This window comes from Bombyx mandarina, chromosome 07 (genome assembly GCF_030267445.1).
Source record: "Bombyx mandarina strain Sakado chromosome 07, ASM3026744v2".
Classification (NCBI taxonomy): Eukaryota; Metazoa; Arthropoda; class Insecta; order Lepidoptera; family Bombycidae; genus Bombyx; species Bombyx mandarina.
Genome location: NC_143214.1, coordinates 4,912,652 through 4,926,684, shown reverse-complemented (window position 1 = coordinate 4,926,684; position 14,033 = coordinate 4,912,652). Strand labels below are relative to the sequence as shown.

The 14,033-nt window shown below is 38.6% G+C and overlaps 1 protein-coding gene across 9 annotated transcripts in view; it reads left to right on the top strand.

Annotated features, from left to right (window-relative positions):
- Window positions 1-14,033, top strand: part of klar (klarsicht) — a 326,898-nt gene that overhangs the window by 136,218 nt on the left and 176,647 nt on the right. The gene's annotated exons all lie outside the window — the stretch shown is intronic.

The following is a 14,033-nucleotide window of genomic DNA, read 5'->3' as shown; positions in this document are numbered from 1 at the left end:
GAAATTGTTATTTAAATTATGGCTTAGTCACAGGTGGACGGGTGGTTTTAGTCGTGGGGTTGTGGAGACAATACCTCCTAGTGCTCAAAAAGCGGAGACGGAATTCGAAATTCGCGTTGCCCATGAATAGCATGTTTGGCTATAAAAGTCTAAACTATTACTAAAATCACTGGCTTTCACACACCCTTATGTAGACCGGTATGTTCTACCCTTGATAATGGCGCGCCGGTCATCGAACCCGTCGCTTGCGACGAAGGGCTCTACGTGTAAATTAACCCATGGACTGCCCACTGAGTTTCTCGCGGGATCTTCTCAACGGGTCGCGATCTGGTAGTAGAGTCGTCCTAGAAACAGCTGCTCTTGAGTTGTTAGGTCTTCTTTGCAGGCGCTCAGGTAACTGTTAGCAAATCCCATCTTCCCGGCTAAGCCCTTGCTCGCCCATCTGTCCTGATAAAGCTCGAAAGGCCTCCGGGCCATTAGTAACCCTAGAATGAAAAAAAAAACTGTCTTTATCAAAATTATTCCCTAATTAGTGAAAATTTTTGTATTTAAACTTGATCTATCTCTCAAAAAACAAATTCAAAATATTCAACATAAAAGCATAATGGTGAGTCCACCAGGAGGACAAAAATCGTATATACATATGCATATATCACTGCGGTGTACTTAATGATGGGATCGGGTGTTATTTACTGATAGAAGGGCATTTTGTAAGCCCACATGGGTAGATATCATTATCCTACGCCGCGAATCCGTAATGGGTTCCGGTATCAAATGTGTCACATCCTCTGGTCTTTAGTAATCGGTAAGGACCGTAAAACAAACACCGGAGCAATGATCAGGTGTCAATTATAATTACAGCCTTTGTTATATTTTGTTTGTCTGTCAATTTAAAATACGTACTTGACCGAATTAAGGAAATCAAGATGCCGTCGCTGTAGTATGTTCTTAATTACGATTTGAGATTATTTCTTATTCAATAATGTTTGAAATAAAAAATGAATATTACCATACTGGTTGTATCGGACATCCTTTCTGGCGAACAAGGATTCGATACCGTGTCTCAAAGGCAGCGGCATTCCCGTTGTGATTAATGTCTTTTTTTTTATTGCTTAGATGGACAGAAGAGCTTACAGCCCACCTGGTGTTAAGTGGTTACTGGAGCCTATAGATATCTACAACATAAATGCGCCACCTACCTGGAGATATAAGTTCTAAGGGTTCAGTATAGTTACAACGGCTACCCCACCCTTCAAACCGAAACGCATTACTGCTTCACGGCAGAAATAGGCGGGGTGGTGGTACCTATCCGTGCGGACTCACAAGAGGTCCTACCACCAGTAAAAAGCTGTCTGTAAGCTCTTTTAGCAATTTCACACTTGGAGAGCTTACTGAAGACTAATCCACTAGCGTAAACCTGACGTAACGAAACACTGTTTAGCTTACGTCCTATTCGCGTCGCAAAGTCTTAACGCTAGTGCAATGCACTTTGGTTAGTCGCACACGTGGACCGTAAACACGTCCGATCATCTACACAATTCTCTTTCCTTCAGGACAGTATTTTTTACTTTTTTTACGAGTCGTAGACATAATTATCATTAGTCTTTTACTGGTTCTAAACGTCGGAAATAATAAAATGACGATAATAAATGCGAGATTAAACCGTAAAGTTTGGTTTTAATTATACACGAATTTTATTTCAAGTTCCTGGCCAAATTCAAAACATATCTATAACTAGCTGACTAACTAGCTGACCCGGCAGACTTCGTAATGCCTCAATCGAGAAATAAAAGACCCTAAACTTTTGTATAAAATAAACTTAAAACAAGGGAAACCGTCCGACGGGGGACACATCCAAGGAAAAACAAAACTGTTATTTTTATTTAATTGTGAGGATTTTCATATTTATCTACCTTTTAAACCTTCTCTGGATTTCCACAAATAATTCAAGACTAAAACAAGCCAAATCGGTCCAGCCGTTCTCGAGCTTTAGCGGGACTAACGAACAGCAATTCATTTTTATATATATAGATTGTAGATAGTACCCATTACGTTTATTCCGATATATGAACTCCGCCTATTATTTAAATAACTCACTGTCAAATATCCCTTAGGCCAGAGGTCAGCATTCACGCATCGGACCGAAATTACAGTACAAATTACTCTTATCAGATAATTCAACTTGATTGACTAATGCAAAATTCTGTTAAACGCTTTCTAAACACTTCATTTTCGAATACAACTCTAATACTTGAAGCGTACGGTCGAGTTTTGCTGGAACAGTTCTCAATTCTAGCGAGGTCGGTGGATTGACACGACTATCAGTTATGTGAAGCCATCGATCTTCGAGTAATAGCTCCGTATAGTCTTCTGTAATGAATGGGTTGTTGTGCTTTGTATGAACATTAAAGATATAGTTGGAGTTTTTTGGAAGACCAGTTCACTGGTAGTGGTAAGTGTTAAGCGATTACTAGAATCTGTAGACATTACGTCGAAATATCGATACCATTAAGTCATCCTATCACACTCTTCAAACATAAAATTAGGATTAATTCTCGACAGATTTAATCAGGGTTGTCCCAATCGGTGCGACTCATGATGACGTTTCTTACTGACAGTGATATGGGTTTTTTATAATTCACTAGATGGGGCGTAAGAGCCCGCGTTAAGTTGCTTCATGCCGTAAATTGGTAAGATGACGGAAGGTTCCGTGCGGGTTCGCACGCGCCTTACAAATTGTTATCATAGAAAAAACTCACTGAGTTTCTCGCCGGATCCTTTCAATAGGTCGCGATTCCGATCCATTGGTTGATACTGCGAAGCGCTGCTTTCGCTAGGGCTAGTGTTAGCCAATTAGCCTAGGTTGAGCCCATGAGCTCCTTAGTCTACCAGCGAGTAGGTAGGAAAAAAATTGCCCTAAACCTAAAGGCACTATGTGACTAATATATACTAAATAAACAGCACAGCATTGCACGGGCATCTGTCCTAAACCTAAAATAACCAATAATTACAAGTAACTTTATCGACTTTTTTATATCTCTATACGAACTCAATGTTTCTTATAAAAATTAATTTGTTTATATTGGTGTTTGGTTATAAATTTATGTGCCTCGTTAGCGCAGGAAGGATAAAAAATAGCCAGTTTTAGTGAACAACAGTGCAGAGCAAGTATGAGGATTACAATATACGCAAATCGGTCGCTGTGCTTGTATGGAAAACAAAAAATTAAGTTTATAATATCGGATCGGCTTTAATATTAAACATTGCATACATTTTGATTGCTTCGTTGGTCTTATGGTTAGTAACCCAGACCACTGAACGACGTAGATAAGGTTTGATTCCCGATCGGGGTAAATCTATATTAAATACATATAAATTGCGATGTCGGTGTGTACTTTTGTTTCTTTTTAGTTATTTCTTGCATAAATAGGAAAACGAGCTCACGGCCCGTCTGCTGTTAAGTGGTTACTATAGAACATCTCTCACACCGGAGAATACCTTAGCCCTCGAATACCAAAGATCATTAATAAAGTCGCTCTAGAGTCGATACCAGTTCCACAGTGTAAGTTTTAAAGACACGAGACTGCATATGTAAGTGTAATCACAATACTGGTGGTAATTACAACATATATTTACTGGCGGTAGGACGTCTTGTGAGTCCGCTGGGTAGGTGTCACCTCCCTGCCGGTTTCTGCCGTGAAGCAATAATGCGTTTCGGTTTGAAGGGCGGGCCAGTCGTTGTACTGTAAAGACTGAGACCATAGAACTCAAGGTTGGTGGCGGTATTTACGTTGTAGATGTCTATGGGCTCCGGTAACCGCTTAACACCAGCTGGGCCGTGAGCTCGTCCACATATGCATATATATAAATAAATGAGCAATTGTTGACAGAGACAACGCAACGGGCAAGTTAGCTCGGTTGTTTTAGGTACAGCGTTCATTAAAATCGCACAGTTTTCCATTACTACTAATCTATTCGAATTAACAGCATCGCTAAACGAAATATCCGAGTCACGGAATCGTGCCGCTTACATTAAAACATAAACCAGATTAAAAGCGGTATATAGATCCAATTTCTCATCGGAGATATTGTAATATGAACGGAAACCACCCGGGAACAGATACCATGGACGTAACATGTATTCGAATGGAACAGTCATTTTAATATTATATATTCCTGGTGAAAATCGTCTTATGATAATGAAACTTATGGTTTTGAAATTTAAAGATAAAGGTGTCGAATCAAACGTGACAAAGGCTAACTTCCTATTATGTTATTGCCTCGGGAAACTACACTGACACTTTTTCTTGAGGACGCGGCTGAAGCCACGGGTAATTGCTAATTTAATATAAATTAATACTTACATATAAATAATCTCAAATTTTAAGACAAAAACTTTACAATGAAATAAATGATCACACGCGTTATTGTTAAATCAAAACGCAAAAAGCACTTCATAAAGCATAACTTAGAAAAAGATGTGTGCATAATCGCCCGCGCTAGAAGCGAAATCCTCAGAAGTATTGCATCAAAATTTTGTAGCAGCATAAAACATCTATACGTTTGTTCATTTTTATTACGCTTTTATTAGCTTCAGACGTATTTTATCGTTTTTGTAGATTAATTTCCGTGTCATCAAATTTCAAATCACAATGGAACTAAAAACAATCTAGCTCCAAAAATTGTTGTTTTTTTTATTGCTTATACGGGTGGACGAGCTCACAGCCACCCCGGTGTTAAGTGGTTACTGGAGCCCATAGACATCTACAACGTAAATGCGTCACCCACCTTGAGATATAAGTTCTAAGGTCTCAGTATAGTTACAACGGCTGCCCCACCCTTCATACCGAAACTCATTATTGCTTCACGGCAGAAATATGCAGGGTGGTTGTACCTACCCGCGCGGACTCTCAAGAAGTCCTACCACCAGTAAAAAAGTCTCAAATTTTAAGACAAAAACTTTACAATGAAATAAGTTATCACACACGTTATTGTTAAATCAAAACGCAAAAAGCACTCGATGAAACATAACTTTGAAAAAAACGTGTGCATTATCACCGGCGCTAGAAGCGAAATCCTCAGAAGTATTCCATCAACATTTCTAGCAGCTTTAAACATCTATACGTTTGTTTTTTTTTTCTGGATTAATTTCCGTGTCATCGAATTTCAAACCACAATGGAACTAAAAACAATCTCGCTCCAAAAATTTTTGTGACTTGAAATAGAGCTCTGTTAGATTTAAATTACCATGAATTATAACGTCCATGTGTTGTAAGTGATTAATGAAGCTATCTTTCGGAAAGGCCGGCGTCGGTAGCTTTCGCTCCCGCAGGCGCGGACTGCAGTTTTATCAGCATTTTGTGCATGTTAACGAGGCGCAGTTGAAGATTCCGAACGCGCTCGGATATCGCATGCAATATCTTTTTGCTGTAACGATTTTACATCGAATTTATTTGTAGAAAGTGACTTCGTTAATGTTACGTCAGTTAAATTTAAAGATTCATTACGGTTGAAAATATCCGGTGTCAAATTATTTTGTAATTTGTTAATGTATATTGTTTTCCGTTTAGTAGATATTACGGCAAGCGAACGTTAAGGAAGTAATAGTAGGCACTTAATTCCGGGTTTAAAATACCTGTATCTTTGGTTTTAGCTGAGTGAACTTCATATTATAAACAATAATAATGTTTGAAATGTATGCGTAAAAATAAATAAGTAATAAAAAGGAATCTTAATAATTTATTGCAACAAGCTTTGATCTGATGCTTATCACTTGTACTGTCTATACTGTATACCTACTAATGTTTTAAATATGTAGAAAGGTTCCCGATCCACTAACGGAGCTTTTAGGTACTTCAAGCATCGGCCACGCCAGTAAATTAACCTATAGACACAGCCCACTGAGTTCCTCGTCGGATCTTCTCAGTGGGTCGCGTTTCCGATCCGGTGGTAGATTCTGCGAAGCACTGCTCTTGCTAGGGCCAATGTTAGCAACACTTCCGGTTTGAGCCCCGTCAGTTCACCTACACCTTAGGGTGAAGCTGAAATAGCCTATCAAGGCTATCAGCATAGGTAAGGGAAAAAAAATGTACAAAATACAAAAGTGTATGTATGTTTCTTACTCCATCACGCAAAACGGCTGAACGGATTTGGATAAAATGTCGCACAAAAATAGTTTAAAACTTGTGTAAACTCTTTCGCTGTCGAAGATAATAAATAAATAATTAAATAATCTGCCTTAATACATTGGATAGTTAGTCATGGCAAATGGCAACGACGGGTATACTTATATTTGTCAATAATACGTCAGTTCGTCCGTATTTTACATACCAATGTAAACTCAATTGTCGACACATGTTACATCTACTCGTATATGTAAACCAGAGAGTGACACAAGCAATTCTTTATCCCGTGAAACTAAAACATATTTGATCGTGTTTTAATTAAAAACGTAACGCAAATGAAACTGCGGATTACGTTTGGTATCAAATAAATTGAATATTAATCATACCGTCACACGAGCTTGTAAAACATTCGATTCACGTATAATATGCATTATAAAGGATTAATTGTCAAATAAATTAATTGGGGCTCCAAATAATTTAGAATCGCAAAGCAAATGAATGAAATTATTAAATGCTTTTAGCTTGCATGCGGTTTATGAAGTCATCTTTTTTTTTTTTTTGGTCAGGAGGCAATCGCCGGACTTCCGCCCTCCACTGGGGATAAAGGGCGGAGCATGTCAGAGTCGAACTGACTAAAACCTCCTGTCGCTCAACAACCAACGTCCAAACCTCGCATGACACAGAACTCATGAAGAGGCAAAGGGGGGAAAGTGAAGCGTTTAGTGCGGAGCACATCTCTCCCATCACCCTCCCCCTCGGGACGCCGGACTGGCGGTCGTCGGCGCCACGACCACCAGCCCTCTCGGTCGGCAGGCTATCCGGAACCCGCCTAGATGGCGCCGGTTAGAGTGAGCTATCCTACGGAATACCCCGCTGGGTCAGAACCAGCGTGGGTCGAGGATAGCCGGCCTTCCATCACCCGGATGCTCTTGCGTAAAACGCGTGCAGAGCAGCTTGCACGTCGTCTTCTTAGGCCCCCCTCGCCGGTCCCCAGACCGAAATGTGAGGGGGGACCCGAAACACTTAGAGGGCCAGGGTTTGGGCGAAATCCGCCTCCCTGGCCCCCGCTCGACGGCGGCGGGATTGTGCGTCTCTCACGCGCCCCGCCGCCTCCTTCTGCGAGATGGTGCACTCGCAGAAGTCGAGCATCGCCTTCCACGACTCGTCATCACCGAGCATCGATGCCACAACACTCGGCAACGACAAGTCGTTTCCTACTTTTGCGCCGTGTCTCCTAGTAGAATTTAATGCCAGTAATCAGTTGTTGGACTGATAATGCTAGCCATAAAATAGTAGCACTTTACCACAATATAATGAGAATCACAGCATGGCAAAATTGCACGTCTTTAGAACGTCCCTTTAAATTAAATTAATGTTGGTATGTGTTCGTAAGACGAGTTGAAAACGCACACAGACGCAATATTATAAGATGTCATCCACAGTGCGTTTCCAGAGGTCTTTTTTGCCACGTACCATTCGGCTATGGAATGAGCTCCCTCCCCTCCACGGTGTTTCCCGAGCGCTATGACATGTCCTTCTTCAACGATGCTTGTGGAGAGTACTAAGCGGTAGGCAGCGGCTTGGCTCTGCCCCTGGCATTGCTAAAGTCCATGAGCGACGGTAACCACTCACCATCAGGTGGGCCGTACTCGTCTGCCTACAAGGGCACTAAAAAAAAAAGATGTTTGCTCCATTTTCCACCTTCATCTTCTAATGTCTAAACTCATTCGCCAATTAAAATGTACACGAATCAGTTTCGAATTCAATTTGTTACAGAAGCTTACATTGTGACTTCGTTAGAATAAATTCTCAGAAGATCTAACGTTCCGTGCTGTAAAATTCGTTCCGCAAAGTAAATAATGCGTGGTCACATTAGTGGTGCAAATCGCACCGCGGGACGCGTTCGTCTGAGCACTTGCTAGTCGAATGTAGGTGAGCGTGCCGCCAATATTTCTTGCAGCGTGGACGTGCGATACGATCACGGCTCGCGGTGGTCGTCCCGATAACGCTTTGAATGCGTAAAATAACCTTAAAATTTATAGACGAATGTTTTCGAAATATAAATCTGAGGGTTTTAACTGTGTTTATTTTTTTTAATAAATAAATAAAAATATAAATAAATATTTACTAACAATCACGCCACGTTAACTGGTCCCGTGCTAAGTTCGTAAAGAACTTTTATTACAGTACCAGATAATAAAAAAATAAATGTAAGATTTTTATTATACACATACATATATTCAATATACATCCATACCCTGGAAAAGACATTTTATATTTATCATATAAATATCTTCCCTTGGCGGGATTCGAACCCGCGACCCCCTTGTGTAGTGACCATGTCACTTACCACTACACCAGACGGCCGTTTTAGCTGTATGTAAAGTTTGACTCGAACCTGCTTGCGGGTTTTGATAGACGAGATAGCAACTGTCAAACTTGCCAATGCCGTCAATGGTGATAATAACATCTATGTACTACGTAACATAATGATCAATCGATTTTCGTCTGAAGTCCTTTCTTTTTTAAAAGAGAGATTTTTCGGGAAAGCGTTATTATAATATAGTCGGTAGAATTACGTTAAAATACAATTCGATAAATGTTCATAATCGATAGGAAAGTTAAGACTATAAAAACGGCCGTAAGGTGATTAGTATTTAATGAAAAAAATACTATGAAACAAAGGTCAAAAAGTCAATATTTTATTCTCATTATAAGTCACGAAAACAATTACCGGTCGTGACATTGCAGAGTTAAGTGAGCGAGACGGCCTTCCAGAACATTGATGTTGTGATTGAGAGAACGGTATTGACATCAAATGGAAAACGTTCCGAATAGGATTCCTTTGACTATTGGGTCCGCGAACACGGCATACGTCAAATTTCTTTTATATAGACAGGCATAATTTTGAAGTCGTCGTAGCGCAAAATTCAAAACGTCCAGATCAATTAGATCAAACGATCCGACTGCGCCAGTATTTAAATTCCGCCGGCAGTTTTCTTTACTAGTTTTTCTGTAGAAATACGTACTTAAGAGATGTTCACGAACCACTTTCACGATGATGGAACATCGTATACAAAAAAAAAAAAGAAAAACGTAATTACTCGTGGTAGGGCGTATTGTGATTCTGACCCCGGGCTGAGATCGGACGTCGGGTGAGAGAGTGCAAGGGGAGTTGTTTGGTGGGTAGGGCCCTAAAACATCCTTGGACCCGCGGTCAGCTCTCAACATCTGTAGACCGTCAAGTCCCACAGCGAGGTCCCGCGCGCCCCCTAGGTGCGGGGACCTCATAGGAGGTGCGGCCCCCGGCCCGAGAAAAAAAAAGAAAAAAAGGGTGTATTTTTTTTATTGCTAGATGGGTGTACAAGCTCACAGCCCACCTGGTGTTAAGTGGTTACTGGAGCCTATAAACATCTACGACGTAAATGCGCCACCCACCTTGAGATATAAGTTCTAAGGTCTCAAGTATAGTTACAGCGGCTGCCCCAGCCTTCAAACCGAAATGCATTACTGCTTCACGGCAGAAATAGGCAGGGCGGTGGTACCTATCCGCGCAGACTTACAAGAGGTCCCACCACCAGTAAATTTATCCACTTATTTGTGATTATCCACGAGTATACATCACTGTACCGTCGCGTAGCAGTGGAGACTAAGCTCCCGGTCCTCTCATTGTAAAGGCGTTATCCGAGTCCATAAAGAACGGACAGCGTTAATCCCGCCACTCAACTTGGGACATGAGGTCTCCCTTACATACTATAACGGCTGTCGCACCTTAAAACCGAAACTCATCACCGCTTCGCAGTAGAAATAGGCATGTACGCATGTACCCACCCACAATCATAGTAAACAGGATCGTTTAACTAATTTGGTGCAACATAAAACTGGCACAAGGTCAATGTCCAAAGGTAAATTTGAAATACCTATGATACAAAATTACTATGGAGATAAACGTTAAAAAAACGAGTTCCATACTTACTCAATAGTTTAGCCGAGAACATAAGACGTGAGCCTACACTTGCTAAATTTAAAAGTTTATTAAAAAAACACTAGTTAAATACGTTGTAACCATTTACGTAAATTGATTGTATTAATATAACCTAATTTAATAATTTATAAGTTTATATAAACTGAGTTACCTGCAGTCAAAAGTCGTAAGCAGTTTTGCGGGGCATGGTTTAAATGAAAGTGCAACTTTTTATGAATAAGTATATTACATACATACAAACAAGAAGCCCTACCAGCAGTAATTCCAAAATTATTTGAAACTTCATAATTTCCACGTTATTTATTTTGCCTTTTAACAGTTTTGCCTATGATTACCGTGGCTGTATCATCAGTATAATGTACACGAAGCCAATTATCGTTGAGTGCGATATCTAAAATGCTACTCGATCTTCATTTATCGTTTCATACCACTCGCACTTATTTGTTTTGCCGTACGTGTGAACGAGACAAACACAACGGTGCGAATACTGTTTACAGATTTCACTCGCAAGTGTGATCCCACTACGGGTCTTAGGTCAGGCTGTATGAGCTCCCGTCATTGTGAAGGTCTAACTTGGAATTTTCGCTTCCATTTTAGCTTTCTAGATAATTTAAAGGTACGCGTGTTCGGTTGTGCGATCATTTATTACGATCTATTTCATTTTCTTGTTGACTCGGCGATGGCTTATAGATTTTCATATTGATTTTAAAATTAACATTAATGTTACACTCGGAATATATTCGGATTATCACACTATTTACCTTATACGCTGCGACTTATAACCAGTTAAACTTGTAGACTTCTTAAAATATTTTACAGAAGTATGTTTGTATACTGAAGATATTAATAAAATCGTAAATGTGGGGTTACATGTATCGTCAAAATTACTCATTTAATGAAAACGTGTTTTTTTTAAATATTGGTTTCGTTTCGGGCTTCACGCATTGATTTTAATGAAACTTGTGTTGCTACATTTTTTATCATCATCTTGCGAACACATCAGACCATTAAAAGGAGAAAACTTAATATTAAAACAGTATTCAGTTGTATATTCTACGATAGCTGTCTATATTTCTAATATCCTTTTATCTTTGATCTAAAGAGCAATAGGCATAGGATTTATGGGTTCGCTTAGAGCAATTTCTCTTTACCGGAATCTAATAGGTTCATGTAGCTCTTGTAATTGTACGTTATTTTACGCAATCAACATTATTACAATTTATGTATTCATATTTCACACGAAAGGTTTTCACGTAACTCAATGAAAACTTATTTAACTCGAGGTTGACAAAGAGCCAAATTTTAGTGTTTTTTTTTTTTTTTGAGATTGTTTTACGGCCCTGGAATTTTAGTGTATCTCGTAAATTTAGCCTTGCTTCGGAAAATAAAATTTCAATAAAGGTCACGCGGTTTGCGCAATGTGTTATAATATTGGAACACTATACCTTATTATGAACGTTTTTACCATCAATTTGATAACCAAGTTATCTAGTCTGAAGGGCTGGATAAGTTACTATCTAATGCAGTATTATTCTAATGCAGTTGATAGTTCGCTTCATATTTTAAGATGGACGGCGACTGTACAATAGAGGTATTAGTAGAATCATTAAAATATGTGTTTGTCTTTATGTGTTTTATTCGTTTATTTTGTAGTCAGGGCATTGTTGATGGCAGAATTAATGTTTTCATCAGAATTTTAGAATGAACCGTTTCAATACTATTAACTGACTAAGTTGTTGTTCTCGTAAAAAATAGTTTTACTCATTTAAATTTGATATTAGTGCAAGTTCGAAAATTGGCACGTACCGCATGGTACCGCTATATTTCGGTTTCTCGGAAGTCTTAATACATATGTATATAAATATGTAAGGCGTGGAGCTTAAGCCTTTTACATAAATGTTTACTAACGATAAAATAGATTTGTGGCTTTGAAATAAAAACCAAATTTGTTATTTAAAAATAGCACATACAGTAAAATTCCTGGTTATTCTCGTTCATAAAAGTCTTCAGTTCGTGTTTGCAGATACGTTAAGGAGTAAATTTGTCGGGGCATCATTAGAGTAATCGTTTACGAAGAGCGGACATAAAGTTCTTCATAATCATGTCACTATGTCTCAAAGTTACATGTCCAACCTATTGATAAAAGGCTTCTGTACGAGATATGACTTCAGCTGTATCTATCGCCGACTTTCTAAATAAGCACCTGAACGGTTAAATAAACCATGCACTGAGATATGGTGATATTCTTGATATCATATTGCATATCGATCAGGCTCGTTTTGAATAATTCAACGGTTTTCATTACAAGTACCTGTGAAGGTTTCTTATTATTATTTCATTATATTACTTTGAAATTTATTTGTTATTTCAAATGATAAATAAATAGTGTCTAATAAAAGCAAAAATACTTGAAGTACAAATATTTAGTTTTCCTTTTCAAGCCATCAAACACTTGCTTTCTAAACATACCTTTAATATGTCAGTAGCGTTTACTATCAGTTTCTGCTTTCCGTAAATAGGTGTCGTTCTTAATGAGTTCCCTTCTATAATGATGCTATAAATTGCAATAACTCCGTATTTAGATTCAAGCTTAGATACCAACAGTATCTGATTGTATTTAGATATTGAAACTTTAAAATTGTCAATGCTGATTGCATTTCATTGTAATCGAAGTATCAATCTATAAAATGTTTGACATAATTATTATCAATTTATATTTCACGAAGTAATTTTGTATTTTCTATTACCAATGTCTAGTTTGCAGATGGGTTCCGTTACCCTGCCTATTTCTGTCGCGAAATTCTAGAGTGCCCGCTAAAATGGTGAGCTAGCTGTCACATAATAAAATGGAGATTTGTCTTATCTACTCATAGTGGGTGTGTAGTGGCATTTACGTTTGTGAGTCCATAGGGGCCCAATTGTTAAGCTCAATTGCCCAATTGGGCTTATTTGCCACGAGCTAAAGTTAAAGTCTACAATTATCTATCTACGAGTATAACATAAAACGAAGAAGACTAAAAATTACAGATTATAGATTATTAAAAAAGTATTAGATACGATAAGCATTATTTTTGAAATAAATACATACATACAAATAAATAAATACATTAAATATTAATTACCGGTGGTAGGACCTCTTGTGAGTCCGCGCGGGTGGGTACTACCGCCCTGCCTATTTCTGCCGTGAAGCAGTAATGCGTTTCGGTTTGAAGGGTGGGGCAGCCATTGTAACTATACTGAGACCTTAGAACTTACATCTCAAGGTGGGTGGCGCATTTACGTTGTGGATGTCTATGGGCTCCAGTAACCACTTAACACCAGGTGGGCTGTGAGCTCGTCCATCCATATAAGCAATAATAATAATAAAAAATCATTGACAAAATCAAGTGTAACTTTATGTTTTATTTTGCTCAACCATCCAGACCATCCTTAGTAGCCGTCGTAAAATCATCGATTAACGTTATTATGACCAACACTTCGATATTTTAAACCCATAAATCCACCACTATTCAGAAGTCCATTCGCTTTCTTATCGCGATCTATATTAAAGGGCCTATAATTCAACCCTAAGGCATTATGTAATTACAGCGCGTGTACTAGGAAAGTTCCTGTAATAACTGCTCGTAGTTTAATTGATACGTAATTTTATTCAACTGCAAGACGAATGGAAGTTGTTTATTGTGTAACATTCGGCAGTTTCTATAATTTCATGGAAATGTACAATATATAATTATGTGGATACTGGATAAACAGTGATAACTCCGAAATTACAATTGCTCTAATTACAATAACGGTAATTAACTAAAATTTGTACTTGTAATAGAATGAAAGCCTTCAGATTCGATCTAATCGGTAAACCTTTTTTTTTAAATCAAGCTGTTCATGTTCATTATTTGCTGGATACGGGGTTTTTTTTCCTGCCT